Genomic DNA, 15742 nt, shown 5'->3' with positions numbered 1-15742 from the left:
TGGACAGTCATATATTATGGTCACACGTGAGGTATTTTGGATTGCAGTTAAGGTTGTGGTCAGTTTTGGATTAGTATTAGGGCCAGTATTACGGTTAGATATAGTATTAGGATTACGGACAGTATTAGAACAAGGGGCAGTATTGGGGTAAGTGGTCAGAATTAGGGTTAGGGGCCAATATTAGCGTTAGGCATAGCATTAGAGTAAGCGGCCAGTATTTGGAATAGACGTAGTATTAGCTCACGCGGAAACAAAACTGAAGTTTCCTTACCAGTATTATAATATATTTTCCAATTTCAATATTTGGATGGTTAATAGCAAAAACAAAAAAGTTTTTAATAATCAACAATATAAATAAAAATTGGGCTAAACCCTAAGAGAGGAGCCAAGGATAAAAGTACAGGAGTTAGTATCCACACATACTGGGTTCCATATAAGAGATAATCCCGTGTGAGGACACCAGGTCTATCCGTAATGCAGACTATGGATATTGGTGCATTACTAGCAGAGCTACACCCCCGGGCTCTCAATATGTGATATTACCGAGAGCCCAGATTAAAAGGTTCTCTGTTTAATCATAAAATATCTGATCTCTGAAAGAAATCCAGCCTGACTTTAGCAGTGTCCTAAGATAAAGTACGGATTGTCTGAGGCACTCGCGGATTACAAAGAATCCAAAAGTGATAGTGTGGCGAAACCAACCTCGCCACTGGGTTTTGGAGAGGCCTGTTTAAAAGCCTTTTGCCTCTGGATTATGGCCCTGTGGCAAACCCAGCCACTATATACGGTAATTCCTGTACGTATGATGTTAGGGCATATGGGTATACCACTTTAAAGAACCAAGCGTATATATGTTTGTGTAACTTGTCAGCTTGGGAAACAGTTGGGTGGATAGACAGAGGGGAGGAAAATGCTGGGTGTGTTCCATTGTCCCATTGTGCCATTGTCCCATTGTGTGTTTAAATGGTGATGTCTGTCCTGTTGTCTCCACATGTGTATTGGCGATTTCCCTTTGTCCTGAGAGATAATTGGACTGCTCTTCGGTTGTCTCCAGGACAGAGAGGAGGAAACCATGATGCATTGTGGGGATGTGTTGTATCTGTTCTGTGTCGCAGTCTCCCTTCTGGTCCTCTGGGGGGCGTGAACGATTGGTTGCTGTACTTGCATTGTGTGTGTTGTAAGATATTGATTGGTTGGATTTCAAAACCCTGTGGGCAGTACTATGTTTGTTTTTTATGAATAAAAGAGGCTGTACTTGAAGTACAGTCAGACCACTGTTTGACCCTCAACACGGAGCCTTGTCTCGTTATTGGGGGGATTTCCTGTATGCTGTTAGAGACTGATTGCCAGGAGTGTAAGCTGATTGTATGCTTTTCCTGTTCGTCTGCTAGCAGCTATTCGTGAGGTTCCAGTTTGGAGTGCTATTTTGTATCCAGTTCGGGAGTTTGGTGTTCTGCAGTAGCTGTGCCTGTCTCTCAGAAAGGGGCATATCGCCTAAATGGATTTCTGCTGAAACGGTCCGTTACAGGTAGCTCTTCTCATTCAGAGTGTAACACAGATACTTTGTATATAGACCACCAGGTGCACGATCCTATTCTATAAAGCAGGAGAGTAATTCTTGCCAGGACCAGTAATACATGTGGGGACATAAGTACAGCAACTAGCCTAAATGAACCAAATCCTACTCAACGCGTTTCGTGTGTCCCTTATTGCGGATACCTCATCAGGAGATACGATGAGCCATATGTAAGAAAAGGCTAAGAGAGAAGCCACACATGTGGCGTACAGCGTATCCGGCACTAGTACGGACGTAGGATTTGGTTCACTTAGTCTAGTTGCGTAAAAGATGCAGACAGCGCATAGTTCCGTCCCGCAGCCCCCCAAAAATATAGAGTATTTGCGAGCAATTGCAGACAAGAATAGTCCTTGCTGTGTGTGTTCCACAATATGCGAATCGCACATGGCCGGTATGCGCGTTTTGCAGATCCGCAATTTGCGGACCGCAAAACATACAATCTTGTGAATGTAGCCTTAGGGTTAGGTGTCAGTATTAGGGTTAGGGGTCAGTATGGTGTAGTATTAGCATTGGGGACAGTATTAGAGTTAGCCTGACCTGACTACTCAAACGGCATCTGTATTGAACTTTCAAAATCTGGTGCTGTTTTTATGTAGTGAACTTGGTTTTGGTGCTGTATTCATGCAGTAAACTTGGTTCTGGTGCTGTATTTGACTTATAGGCTTAGTTCTAGTGCTGTATGAATGCAGTGAACTTGATTCTGGTGTTGTATTCGACTTATAGGCTTAGTTCTGATGCTGTATGTATGTAGTGATCTTGGTTCTGGTGCTACATGTATGTAGGGATCTTAGTTCTGGCGCTATATGTATGTAGTGATCTTGGTTCTTGCTCTGTATTTGGGTTAAACGTGCAGCTGATGCTATACTTCCAGCTAATGCCAATCTTTCACATTTGCATTTGGGCCACTCTCACAGATTCTGTCAAAAAGACAAGACAAAAAATGCCCTGCATGCAAGACTTTTTTGTCCGGTAAAGAAGCAGCTTCCTGAGCAGGCCCCATTATAGTCTGTGGTAAATCCGCACCTCTAATGACCATAAACAGGTTAAGCATGGGCCGCTACAGATGGGCCAGTGCTGTGTGCTTGCGCCCCAAGCTAAAATTTACCAGCCAGCCCCTGGCCACATCATGACAACATGCTATCAACACATAGTGACTAAATAAAATTACTATACTGTTACTGAATAAAGAACACTGTACAAAAGCAAATATTACCAATGATACCTGTATACAAAGCCCACTTCATGTATACAAGGCCCACTCCAAGTATTTTAATTGAGACCTTCAATAAAGATTTTTTTGTTTTCTGTTTTCAGCTCTATCATCAAGTATAGACAAAAATAGATTAGTGTTTCTGCCTGAAAAGGATATTATAAAGAGAATGTCAGGCAGGGAGCCATAGTCAATAAATCTGTATATACCAACATGTAGTTTGCACAGGTACAGTATATATCAATATATAATACAAACAAGTAGAAAGATATATAGATATATACTGTATACACACTATACAATATACTCACAGGTGACCTCTCCACTGATTTGAGTTATTTACTTTCCTTTTTCTTCTCCTTTAGGTCCAGACCATCATGATGATTTCTCCTGAAGACTGTAGAGTTTACTGTACAGACATCTTTGTCCAGGGGTGTGCAACCCCCTCTGCCATAGAAGAAGACATCAGTATTATTAAATAGCATATTGTAGATGGGACCTGTTGGAGATTTTATATTAGGATCCAAGAGATTAGGTTACATGAAGAAACCTCTATCCAGATGCCCCCTTTTAACACTGTCATCCTGTAGCTTCTACCCCAGGTCAAAACTCTAAATAAATGGGGTTGTCCAGCCATGTAGTGTTTTAAAAACTGCTTAGAAAGTAAAAAAAAAAAAGTTGTGATAACTTATAGATCCCCCGCCGCTCACTTCTCAACCACTTGCTGCAACGGTCACATGTCCGAGTTGAGCAGGACTTAGACGTACAGAGACCAGTGAGGACACATGAAGTAACTAAAGGAAAGTGAATTAGAAAATCAGAAAGGTATCACTACTCTTATTACATTACTTTGTGATTATTTTTCTAATCAGTCTTCAAAAATAAAATTGGCATCGCTGGACAACCCCTGCTTAACACAGACCCCCAGACCAGATATAAAATTGAAATATACACCAGATTAGACTCCAAAATGAATACAGACCCATAGACCTTTTTAAAGACCTCCAAACAGACTTAAACATTAAGAAAGTCCTCTAGACCCCAAAATTAAAGACCTCCAGATCAAACTCCAAAATGAATACAGATCCTAGAGCAGCCTACAAATTTATACAGACCCCGATTAGACCCCTTAGAACTCAAATCACCCCCAAATTCATTCAGACCTAAAATCAGCCCCCAAATTCATAAGACCTGTAATAAGCTCCTAAAGCAGCCCCCAAATTTATACAGGTCTCAGATCAACTCCCAACTTTATATGGACCCCAGATCAACTCCTCACCCTCCTGCCAAATGAATACAGACCCTGGATCTGACCCCCTAGTTCATTCAGACCCCAGATCTGACCCTTGTGCCCCCTATAACCCCCACCCTACCATCCTCTAAATACAGACCTCAGACCAGAACAAAAGAAAACCCTTCCTCTTGTGCTCCAGGTGCCTTAGTTCCTAGTCAGATGCTCTCTTGCTCCAGGACCCAGGCTGCAGTGTGACCTGACATTGCACACTGTCAGGCCATAGCACGCTGTGTCCTAATGCTGTACACTGTCAGGACATAGTGTACCGCTGGATCCCAGGGAAGGTAAGGCCTGTGGAGCAGTTGTGATGCCATACTCATTGCTCCCTGGGCATCCTGCACTAATGAATGCTTCCACAAAAGAAGTGCTTATTAGGTGAACTAAAGATGTGCCCTGTCATCCTGGCCCTAGGGTCCCATTTTGGGTCGGGGGCATTGGGCCATTGTCCCCCTCTAAAGCTGGCAGGCCTGCAGATGCACTGAGAGTAAAAGTTATACAGGTAAAACTGTTGAAAATATTTAAAATTAAAAATATATATATATCTTTAGCAGAAAAATAGAAGAATAAAATTATTTTAAAAAAATGCCCCATATGTGTCCATAACCTTTAAGGATAATTGAACCAATTGAAAAAGGACAATACATCTTACCAATGAATTTCTCTTCTTCTTCTGGACTAGTTCAATACTGAGACTATTGAGCGCGACTTATCCAATCCCTGGACTACTGGTATTACATGTGCCGTCTATTATCAGAGCAATGTCTTTCTTTCCTTTTATTCTGAGATGAGTGATATTACTTCTATGTGCAGTTTACTTATAGGAACAGTCCAGAAGTATTGTCACACTTTATAGTAACCTGTCTCTATATTACTTCTTCTATGTCACCACCCATCATCACTACTACAACTCTCATTTCACTACTTCTACCTACAGTATACTGTAAGTGTCCTCTACTACTTCTCCTACATCACCACTACTGTAGTACTACTCTTATATCTAGAATCCTTCCCTGGTGGGTATGTGTATAATACAGCCCTGTAGTGCTCAGTATGAAAACTGCCATCCTTTATAAGTCTGTATAATGGGGATGAGGAAACGACCTTCTGACCAGTACAAAGCGGATAAATACCGTATATCACTTTCTGGTCATAGCGTCACTTTACTACAGACAGAAGGATCAATGGTGAAAGGCATTTATGAAGGCATCCATTTCATACTGGGCAGACTGGTGAGAACAGGCCATTGCTATATGTGATATTTCATCTGATTGATTCCTTCATGTCAGATGGCATTATAGGTATTGCCAGTTTACAGTATGAAGTGCAGCTGGCTGGAGGTCAGAGGTCATGGGACTGGCATATGATTGGCAGCTGGCATATGATTGGTCACTGCTGGCACATGCACAGTTTGATTTGAATATCAACTGCCCTTTTCTGGAGATTCTGCAGAAACTGCTGATTTCCCGACCGAGCGAGGAGCGTCTGTTGAGCCCACAGGCACCTTTACAGGTTTCTACCCCAATCTGCTCCCATCATCCTCTAACCCTGACCCTCATGTGAGACTTAGGTGTCTATGAGAATGTAATGGGAAATCTGCTCATTCTGAAAAGTCGGCCATGAACACTGCATACACATAGCAGAGCTGTATCTGTTATCTGGGAGACCAGTAACGGCTACACACTGGGCAGGATCTCACAGGGTATTCCAGGCTCACACATTTATGGGATATCTATGTGCCCCTTATTGCTGCAGGCGCCACCTCTGGGACTCTCACCTATTACAAGACTGTCTCTTTCTGTATCTCCCATACACTTTAATGGAGAGCGCACAAGACAGTCAGGTGCTGGGAACTCAGCTCTTCCCATGAGATCTCTGTCACACAGTAGAGATTTCATCACTAGTTTGTATCCATAAGAAAATCTTATCATAAATCTTTTGGCCTAAAAATATGGATGCAGAATAGTGATTAAATCTGCGCTATGTGAATGCGGCCAAACGTCTTATACTTCAAAGGGAGAGCAGTGAGTAAGCAGAGCCCCCTCCGCCTTTACTTCTAGGGGGGAGCATCTGACATTAAAGTGGTTGTCTGGGTACAAAGCTGCCCCAGGATAGAATCTTATCTTCTCTCACTTAGCCTGTATGAGTGGAGCCTGAGAGATCCCCGCGATGTCACCGGCACAAAGTGGCCGTCTTATAGCGCTGCCCTTGGCTGTTTTAGAGCCTAGGATAGCGATATATAGACTGCCCATTTGTGCCGGTGACCTCCCCGGGATCACTGCTAGGCAGAAGTCTCCGCCTAGAACAGTGGGGTGCAAACAAAACAGACCTGGCCCTGCGCGATGCAGCGCAAGGCAAGGGGGAGCATCGGAGCAAGAAACGGTCCAACGCTCCACTCATACAGGCTAAATGAGTGAAGATGTGGTTAAGACCGGGTTCAGCTATGAACCTGGACAACGCCTTTAATTGTCAAATAGGGGTCAATTTAAGTCGCCAAATAGCCGCTATCTGAGGGTCAGAAAGTGTAGACTAGAGAATCGCTTGTAATATACAGTATCTGTCTTATCAGCAGCGATTCATCACCTGTGAGGGGCTGTCACTGCATGAGAAGAAGCGCCCACCTGCCGCTAGATTGGCAGAGCGGGACATTTAGCCCGGTCCTGACAATTTCTTGCTTGTGCCCTCACTCTGCTAATCGGAGCAGCAGCGCAAACAAGCAATTCTCACCGCCAGGCCAAATATCCGGCCCTATCAATCTAGCAGAAAATCGGCGCTTGTTCATCTACGGACACGACTCCCCACCGGTTAAGAAGCCCTGCTGATAAGAGAATTAGATCCGGTATAATCGATTCGCTCATCTCTAGTCAGAAGCAGGAATGTTCCGTTATTCTGGTTCGTTCAGACCTGGCAGTAATGATATATAAAATACTAAAAAGCAGTTATAGGATCCCAAGTACTTCTGTGCCGCACATCAATAAAAGTCTCATCTATTAGTATTAGGTTTTTGAAGTTTTTATTGGCGCTATAGGAATTAGACCACATATAGCAGTTTTATTGCATGGAGTAGCTATGATACCAAAATGTTGTGAATTCACAAATTTATGCAATTTTAAGAAAAAAATGAATTAATAGCACTAGGTCTGGAGAAGACTTAAAGGGATATTACATTTTCAGCAAATAATGATAAGCTATTGGAGGGAGGCTCATAATTTGCTCTCATACGTGTCCTTTCTACAGCAGAAATCCATGATGATCTGATACAGAAAATATATTAGAAAGTTCACATTGACATATTTTGTGTCAGTATTTTTGATGACGAGTCCCAAACATGGAAGAAGACCTTTCCATTAGTCTTTTACTTTGTATGTTCATTATTGGTTTTAGCTTATAAATACTGATGTAAAATACGGAGCAAATACTGACCGTGTGAAAGTGGCCTTAGGCTACATTCACACGTCAGTATTTTTCTATATCCCGAATTTCGGTCCGTTTTTTGCGGATCCGTGGTTCCTGAAAATGTTTCCGTATGTCATCCGTATGTCATCAGTTTTTTGCATGTCATCCGTTTTTTGCGGATCCGCAAAAAACGGAAACATGTATAAATTTCACAAAGCAAATAAAGTTGTTTGGATTTCTTTGAAAAAAAAAAAGTTAATAAGTGATTTCTGTGGGCAGGATTTAATTTCCAGGAACGGATTCCGCATAAAACAGATGACATACGTAATGACATACGAATGTCATCCGTTTTTTGCGCAACCATTGACTTTGTATTGTACCAGGATCCGATTTTTGCGGAAAAGAATAGGACAAGTTTTATATTTAATTGGACATGCGTTGTGTTGTCCGATTTTTTTCAGGACCCATTGAAAACGAATGGGTCCAGATCTGGTCCTGATCTGTTCCGCAAAAAACGGAACAGATCAGGAAAGAAACAACGGACGTGTGAATGGACCCTTAATCTGCTATTTGGCCTATATACCATATTCATATCACTGTATTTAACTCTTTAACATCTTGTTACATTTCATTCAACTTATATGTAGATGGACAGAGACAGTAGCATGGATTTCTTTGAGGAGGACGAGGTAATTGTCATGTTTTCTTTACTTTCATTTCTATTTATATACAAATAAAGGGTTAATATATTAATGTCTGGAAAATGTATTTTTATATAAAAACTTCTAGTCGGGATCATGGATTTCTGCTGTAGAAAGTACATATATAAGAGCACATTATGAGCCTCCCTCCATTAGCTCATCATACAGCTCCATCTATTTGCTGAAAATGTAATATCCCTTTAAGTCTTCTCCGGACCTAGTCACCCGCGATGCTAGGGAGGCTCCTCCCTGTCCCCGCCTGCCATTGGCTCCTCCCCCTCCCCCGACACCGGATGTTTCCATCTGTGTACAGGGAGAAGCAGCAGTATATTCTCTCTGAGGGGCCCGGCCGATGGGTTTCTACTGTATGAAATAGCAGACACCACAAGGCAATGTCTGTGATCACAAAAATTGGCAATTTTAACATGATTTTTCAAAAAATTAAGCCAAAAATGAATTAATACCATTGGGTTTGGAGAGGACTTAATGAAATATTACATTTTCAGCAAATAATTGTTTTTTTTGTACAATGCACGTTTTACTAATTTTCTATGTATTTTTTACATCAATTCCTCGTGGATTCAAGAGCAGTTATTGAAGGAGAACCTTTACTATTTCCTGATAAGGGTTAAAATGAGTCCTGGTTGTTATACTGGAAATAAACCCTGAAGGTTCCACCTGATTCACAGGAGCTTTACAACAAGGGGCCCCGTTACCTTAATAGCAGCGTCCTGCTGTCTATTAGGCTAGGTCTACACGACGACATTTGTCGCGCGACATTTTGTTGCACCAATGTCGCGCGACAATTTTTATAATGGCAGTCTATGGTGTCGCACTGCAACATGCGACATGCTGCGACTGCGACGCGACAGTCGCAGAAAATCCATTCAAGATGGATTTTTCTGCGACTGTCGCGTCGCAGTCGCAACATGTCGCATGTTGCAGTGCGACACCATAGACTGCCATTATAAAAATTGTCGCGCGACATTGGTGCAACAAAATGTCGCGCGACAACTGTTGCGCCCTATCTGTCGCGCGACTTTTTGTTGCGCGACAAATGTCGTCGTGTAGACCTAGCCTTAGACTGCAGGTAGTAATGACTGTCACAGCTTAGAGCTTCTGGAGGATTCTTAGAAATACATAAAGGTGTTAGGTGATGAGCGAGGGCAAGGGGCTCGCATTCTTCTTGTCCATTGGCAGTCTGCAGCAGAAATCCATCACGATCTGATACAGAAAATATATCAGGAAGTTCACATGGACATATTTTCATCAGTATTTTGTGTCAGTATTTGTAAGGTAAAATCCGGAGCGGCTCCGAAACACGGAAGAAGATGTTTCCATTATTCTTTGTCTTTGTATGTTTGATTGAAAATACTGAGCTAATACTGACTATGGGAAAGTGGCCTTAAACTGCTATTTGTCCTATATATAATATATCCAGATCCCTGTATTTAACGCTCTATAACATCTTGTTACATTGCACTTTACTTGTATGTAGATGGACAACAGCATGGATTCCTTTGAAGAGGACGAGGTAATTGCCACGTTTGTGTTCATTTTCATTTCTCCTTCAGATACGAATAAAGAAGTAATATATTAAGGCCTACTTTTTTTGGTTTAACAAAAAAAAAAAACATTTAGTCTTATCAATAGTTTATATAAAAAGGGGTTCTATGGGCTTAACCCCTTCCCGACCGCCACCATACATGTACATCAAAAGTCACATCTTTGAATATGGTACCCCCTCGCAAGGATAAGTGGGCATTTTATCCAGTTTATAGATATAATTCATCACTGAGCAGTAATATTTAGTTTACTAAGTAGAATATGCCGTGTTCTAGGTCACTGCTATGGAGGACATGAGAGAGATGCTGCGGATGTTTGAGGAAGAAGTAAGTGATATCAGTAGATACTGTAATCATATTTGTTCCAGTATATTGTATATCTAAAGGCCATAGATGTTAGATTTTTATTTATCACAAATTGTACAAGTTTTGATGGGTTGTCTAATGTTTCTGTGGATATCTCTACTATACCCAAGATCTATGGAAATAAATAGTCTTACAGCAGTGGGTGTGAAAAACTGTGTCAGTGAGCGGCACAGACCGTTACAGTATTCTAGGGGAAGGTAGTACACTATATGTGCGCATTTCTTACATGGTAGCAATGTATCAAATAAGTAGAAACCCACCTCCTGTCCTCCAAAAAAGTAAGTCTATTCCTTCACAGCCAAATCATTTTCATCTCTAAGTTCCCAATAACATATTTTTTTTATTTTTTTATTTACAATATTCAATCATATTTTGACAGAGAAGAGAAGACGGACTGAAGATGCTTGAATGCTATGTAAGTGATGTTACAAATCATTATTTTAAAGCAAAATATATGCATTAAGTGTTAATATATATATATTTTTCTTTAATATATACATTTATTTTATTATATTTAACATATTGAGATGATAGATTGGAGCTCCCCACTGAAAATCTGTTTCTATGCACCAAAAATTCAATACAATTTTCCCAAATCGGATTAAAATAATCCGTTTTTTGCCTCCTAAAATAACAGTGCCACCTGGGTCCATGGGATGTGCCTGGTATAGTAGTTCAGCCATAGTCACTAGAAAATGGATGATCTTTACCAAACACAGCAAATGGACAGACATGGAGCTAATGATGGGGGTTGTCTGATCTCTATAGCTATGTTCGGGGGCCATTTTCTCCTATGACTAGCTAATCATGAAGTGGGTCTTACAGCATCTGCTGTCTCATAATTTGTTCTTCACACTGGGTGCCCTTTGGAGTCACACACCATCCTAATAATTCACCATCCACAGATTCCCCCAGACAACTGCCCCTTTTTATGACACCACATCCTGACTAATAGACTGAAGCAATGATTGGGCCCCCCATTAGAATATTAAGACGCCATCATTGTATACAGAGGAACTCAGAAATAAGCCAATTATCATATTTCTCACTGTAGAAAAATATTGAAAAAGACTTGAACCCCCCAGAAAATGTAATATAACGTTATTCACTGTCTGTTTTATCTTTTTTCCTGTCAAGAAGGATGAAGACGGCAAGGAGGATTCTGAGGACGGGGTAAGAGCCTCTATTTCTCTACATTGTAAAGTATTCCTGGCGAATATAGGTAATAACGGTGAGAGAGGAGCTCATTCTTACCTGTTATATTGTAGACCATCTTCATGAAGCTGGATGATGGCATAAGGATCTCCTTGGATGAAGTAAGTGATGTGAAATGCCGCATTAGGAATCATTGAAAATGTGCCAATATTTTAATATAGATCTGTATTTCACCCTCCATTGTCTTATACACTGGGGAAATGAATGTAATTGATATAGTAATATCCTATACAATAATCCATAGGATGAATAAGAGTTATTTATTATGTATATATTATTATATAGGAAAGGTACATAGATGGCAATCATTTTCCTGAGACCGTTGTCAAGATGGCAGTTACCTTGCACATGACAAGACATTCTTTAAGCAGAAAAGCATGAGGTAGATCTTACAGTATTTCATCTGCTTTAATTGTGTTTATAGGAACATCTTTCACTGGAATCATACACAGAGGAAGAGGATGATGAAGAAGGATATGATTCAGATGAACAAGAGGATGAAGATGAAGAATCAGAAGATGATACAGAAGAAATTGGAGAAGAAGGAGAAGGAAGTGATGAAGGATATGAAGGAGGAGATGAAGAAGACGAGGAAGGAGAAGAGGATGAAGAGCGAGAAGAAATTGGAGAAGAAAGTGATGAGGAAGAAAGTGAAGTGGAAAATGAAGGAGACAGAGAAGAGGGACATGAAGACCAAGAAGAGGATGAAGAAACATCTTGCACCAAGTCCTGCCTTCCACTGAGACAGATAATGAGAAGGACAAGGACCAGGATGATATCTTTCATTAACAGAGTCATAGATTGTATTTAATATAGTTTATATAACCCTTTTGTCTTTATAGAGGTAAAGTAAGTTTAGTTTAAAAGAGGAAGTGTAATCTTAAAGGGGTTCTGCAGCTTTTTCTTTCTAATGATCTATCCTCTGGTTAAATAACACCTAGTGCAGGGTGATCAGTGGTTAGAGACGGCAGCCACTCTCCAGTAGCGCCACGGCCTTCTCGCTGTTTACCGCAGGTCCAGTGATGTCACGACTAGTATCACCGGCCTGGGCGCGGCTGAGCCCTATTCACTTGAATGGAGCTTAGCTGCGCCCAGGCCAGTGATATCAGTCATGAACTCACTGGGCCTACGGTAAACAGCGAGGAGGCCGCAGCGCTACTGTCTTCTGAAACAGCATATCGGTGTCGGACCCCATCAATCAGATGGAGCATTCTGGGAGTCGTAGTTTCACCACAGCTGGAGTGCCAAGGTTAGCCATCACTGGGATAGATCATCAGAAAGAAAAACTTCAGAGTAGTATTCACAACATATATTTACAATAGACCAGAAAATGTTAAAAATAACAAAAGCGCTACATGCCGGATCTAATACAGCCGCCATTCCATCCCTGCTTCAGTCCTCAGCGCTCCACATTTCCTGTCCCAGCTTTACACGCCGGAAATGCTAGAAAAGGTCCCTTCAGTCAACCATAGGATAAGGCAGGTCACCCCCTAAGGCAAGTCATAGGCCTAGCCAACCATTCCTAGCATTTCTGGGATGTTAAGCTGGTATAAGGCACTCAAAGCCGTGGGCACCACAGCAGTGGCAGGGGATCGGTGGTGAGTAATGGTCCGTTGTTATTTTTAACCTCTTTAGAAAATAAATAGGTTAAGGAGATATATCTTGCACTAGGTTCTATTTAATATGATTATACATATATGTTATATAATGCTTTTTCTCTTTTTTGAGGTAAAGCCACTTTCACACTCGCGTTTTGGCTTTCCCTTTGTGAGGTCCGTTCAGGGCTCTCACACGCGGTCCAAAACGGATCAGTTTTGCCCTAATGCATTCTGAATCGAAAAGGATCCGCTCAGAATGAATCAGTTTTCCTCCGGTCAGTTTCCATTCCGCTCTAGAGGCGGACACCAAAACGCTTTAGCGTTTTGCTGTCTGCCTGACAAAGCGGAGCCAAACGGATCTGTCCTGGCACACAATGTAAGTCAATGGGGATAGATCCGTTTTCTCTGACACAATCTGGCCCAATAGAAAACGGATCAGTCTCCCATTGACTTTCTTGGCTATGTTACAGATGATAAAAACGGATCCGTTCATGACGGATGCATGCGGTTGTATTATTGTAACGGATTCATTTTTGCAGATCCATGACGGATCCGCCCAAAACGCGAGTGTGAAAGTAGCCTTAAGCAAGTTTAGCTAAACATTTTCAAAAAATGTGGTTTCTCTCATAGATAAAGAAAAAAAGGCACAAGATGTTTAAAATAATAAAGAATTTTAACTTACCTCCACCAATCCACCTCAGCTGCCATTTCGCTGCAGTTTTGGTCCCCACTGCTCTGCAGTCCTTGTCCCTGCTCAGCACACCTGAAGCTCTAGGAGATGCCAGCTCAGCCAATCAAGGGGTGAAGCGGGTCAACCCCAGGGACAGTGATTGGCTTAGCAGACAAGAACTGCAGAGCTGCGGGCACCAGAGAAGGGGCAGGGATCAGTGTAGGGGAGTCTTTCTTATTGTTAACATCTTTAGATGTAGATGAAGGAAACAACATCTTGCACCAGGTCCTGCCCTCCAATAGGGATTATAAGGGCAAAGACCAGGATTACTTTCTTTCATCTGTAGAGTGATAGGTTTTACTTCATATAGTATTATATCTGATAACCAGTTTTCTTCTTTCATAGGTAACGTAGGTTTAGTTTAAAAAAAAACAAAAAAAAAATGAAACCTTATTTTAAAGGTGCTTTCTGAGCAGATGAATAAAAAGGCCAGAAGATGTTAAAATAGTGAATCTTTACTTACAATCCATAACAGCTGCCATTCTGCCTCTGCTTTGGTGCCCACTGTCCTGTGCCAGTTCCACACTAGAAATGCTAGGAAAGGCCCATTCAGCCAATCGGCAGTACGCCGTGGCAGTTTATGGGAGTAATGGTTCTTTGGTATTTTAACATCTTCTGACACAGTTTTTCAAAAATCTCCCTGGAAACCACTTTTCACTTGGGATATATATATGTAGAATGTAAGATAGATACAAAATAGTAGATTAATAGTAGCTATAACAACATAAAGAGATAGGATTTAACTACATTAAATAAGATAATATATATGTGTTATTTAAATTATTAAATGAGATTACTATATTCAGAAGATAGAAATAGACCTGCCCGAATCAACATTTAAAACCCTTCTTTCAAATCCTATAAAACCTAGGGCTGAATTGACCGCTGACAATTCTCTGTGAATCAGACACTAGATAGGAGAGGCAGAAGACAGCGGAGAGGTAGACCGAGCACTGTTACTGGCCCTACCGCCAGGTAATGGTAACCTGCCCCAAGGTCTATTCACATGATACAAAATCTATAATAAATCTAGTCAGGCTGGTTGTGACATAAACCCGCTCACGCATTTCTGCACCAGGAAAAACACAGATGTAAAACCAGATAGAGGCCGACAGCGGTGCAAAAACGTCTCTGAAGAATTCTCCTAAGCATCAGTTCCTGTTGGAGGGAGGTTATCATAATCTAGAAGTAGGGATAGTAACATCGAAATCCGCCGCTCCTATCTGGTGCCTGATTCAGGGAGAATTCCTAGTGGTCAGCTGATTTCTAATTTTTTATTTATTTATTATAAATTGCAGTTTTAAAAGTTCATTCAGGCAAATCTATTTCTCAATAGTAATCAGTGGGGGTCATTTATCCAACCAGATAGGTCAGGTTTTTGGTCTACAAATGTCACACAACATGCCAATTGTGACATTTTTGTGACATTTCTGTTAGATGTTGGAGACACGGCACTTTTCAAAGTGGGCTATGTTTAAAGAAGAAATGTGAGATTAGACCTGGATGATGGAGAAAAGTCGTATCCTACGCCAGGCAGCCCCTGGTGTATTTTGTTTAGAAGTCATATAACACTGGGCACTTGCACCAAATATATGAAAACTGCACTATTTCATAAATTCGGTGCAACCACACAAATATAACTAGACTTAAAGAGGTATTCCGGTAGGTAAAAGTTATCCCCTGTCCTAAAATGACCGGAGTGGCTGGTGGCAAATGTGTGCGGCCGTTCAATTAATTTCTTGGGCAGTTGCGGAGATAGCCAAGTAGAGAGCTATGGATAGGGGATAACTCTTACCTACCCGAATACCCCTTTAAAAGTGACATGAAACGATCTCAAATTATAAATGACCCCCAATATGTTTATTCAGTGGGAGGATAACAATAGAATACTAGAAGGATAGACAATACTTGATAATTATAAGATAGAAATAAGGTAGAAATAAGACATAGATGCAAGATAAATTAAAGGGATTGTCTGCGTTTTTAATATTTATAATCTATCCTCAGGGAAGATCATCAATATCAGATCGGTGGGGCAACTCCTGGCGAGCGTTCAAGCGCTGCTTTCTCTTCAAACAGCTGATCAGTGGTGGT

At 41.2% G+C, this 15742-nt stretch overlaps 1 long non-coding RNA gene across 1 annotated transcript; it reads left to right on the top strand.

The window, feature by feature from the left end:
* Positions 1-9630: 9630 nt before the first annotated feature.
* LOC122938855 lies at positions 9631-10503 on the top strand. The gene is made up of 3 exons (XR_006390057.1): positions 9631-9708; positions 10016-10066; positions 10485-10503. It is a non-coding gene; the product is annotated as an uncharacterized LOC122938855 (long non-coding RNA).
* Positions 10504-15742: the final 5239 nt, after the last annotated feature.

The sequence above is a fragment of the Bufo gargarizans genome, chromosome 5 (genome assembly GCF_014858855.1).
Source record: "Bufo gargarizans isolate SCDJY-AF-19 chromosome 5, ASM1485885v1, whole genome shotgun sequence".
Lineage (NCBI taxonomy): Eukaryota > Metazoa > Chordata > Amphibia > Anura > Bufonidae > Bufo > Bufo gargarizans.
Note: the sequence above shows the minus strand (reverse complement) of the source record. Positions and strands in the feature narration are given on the sequence as shown.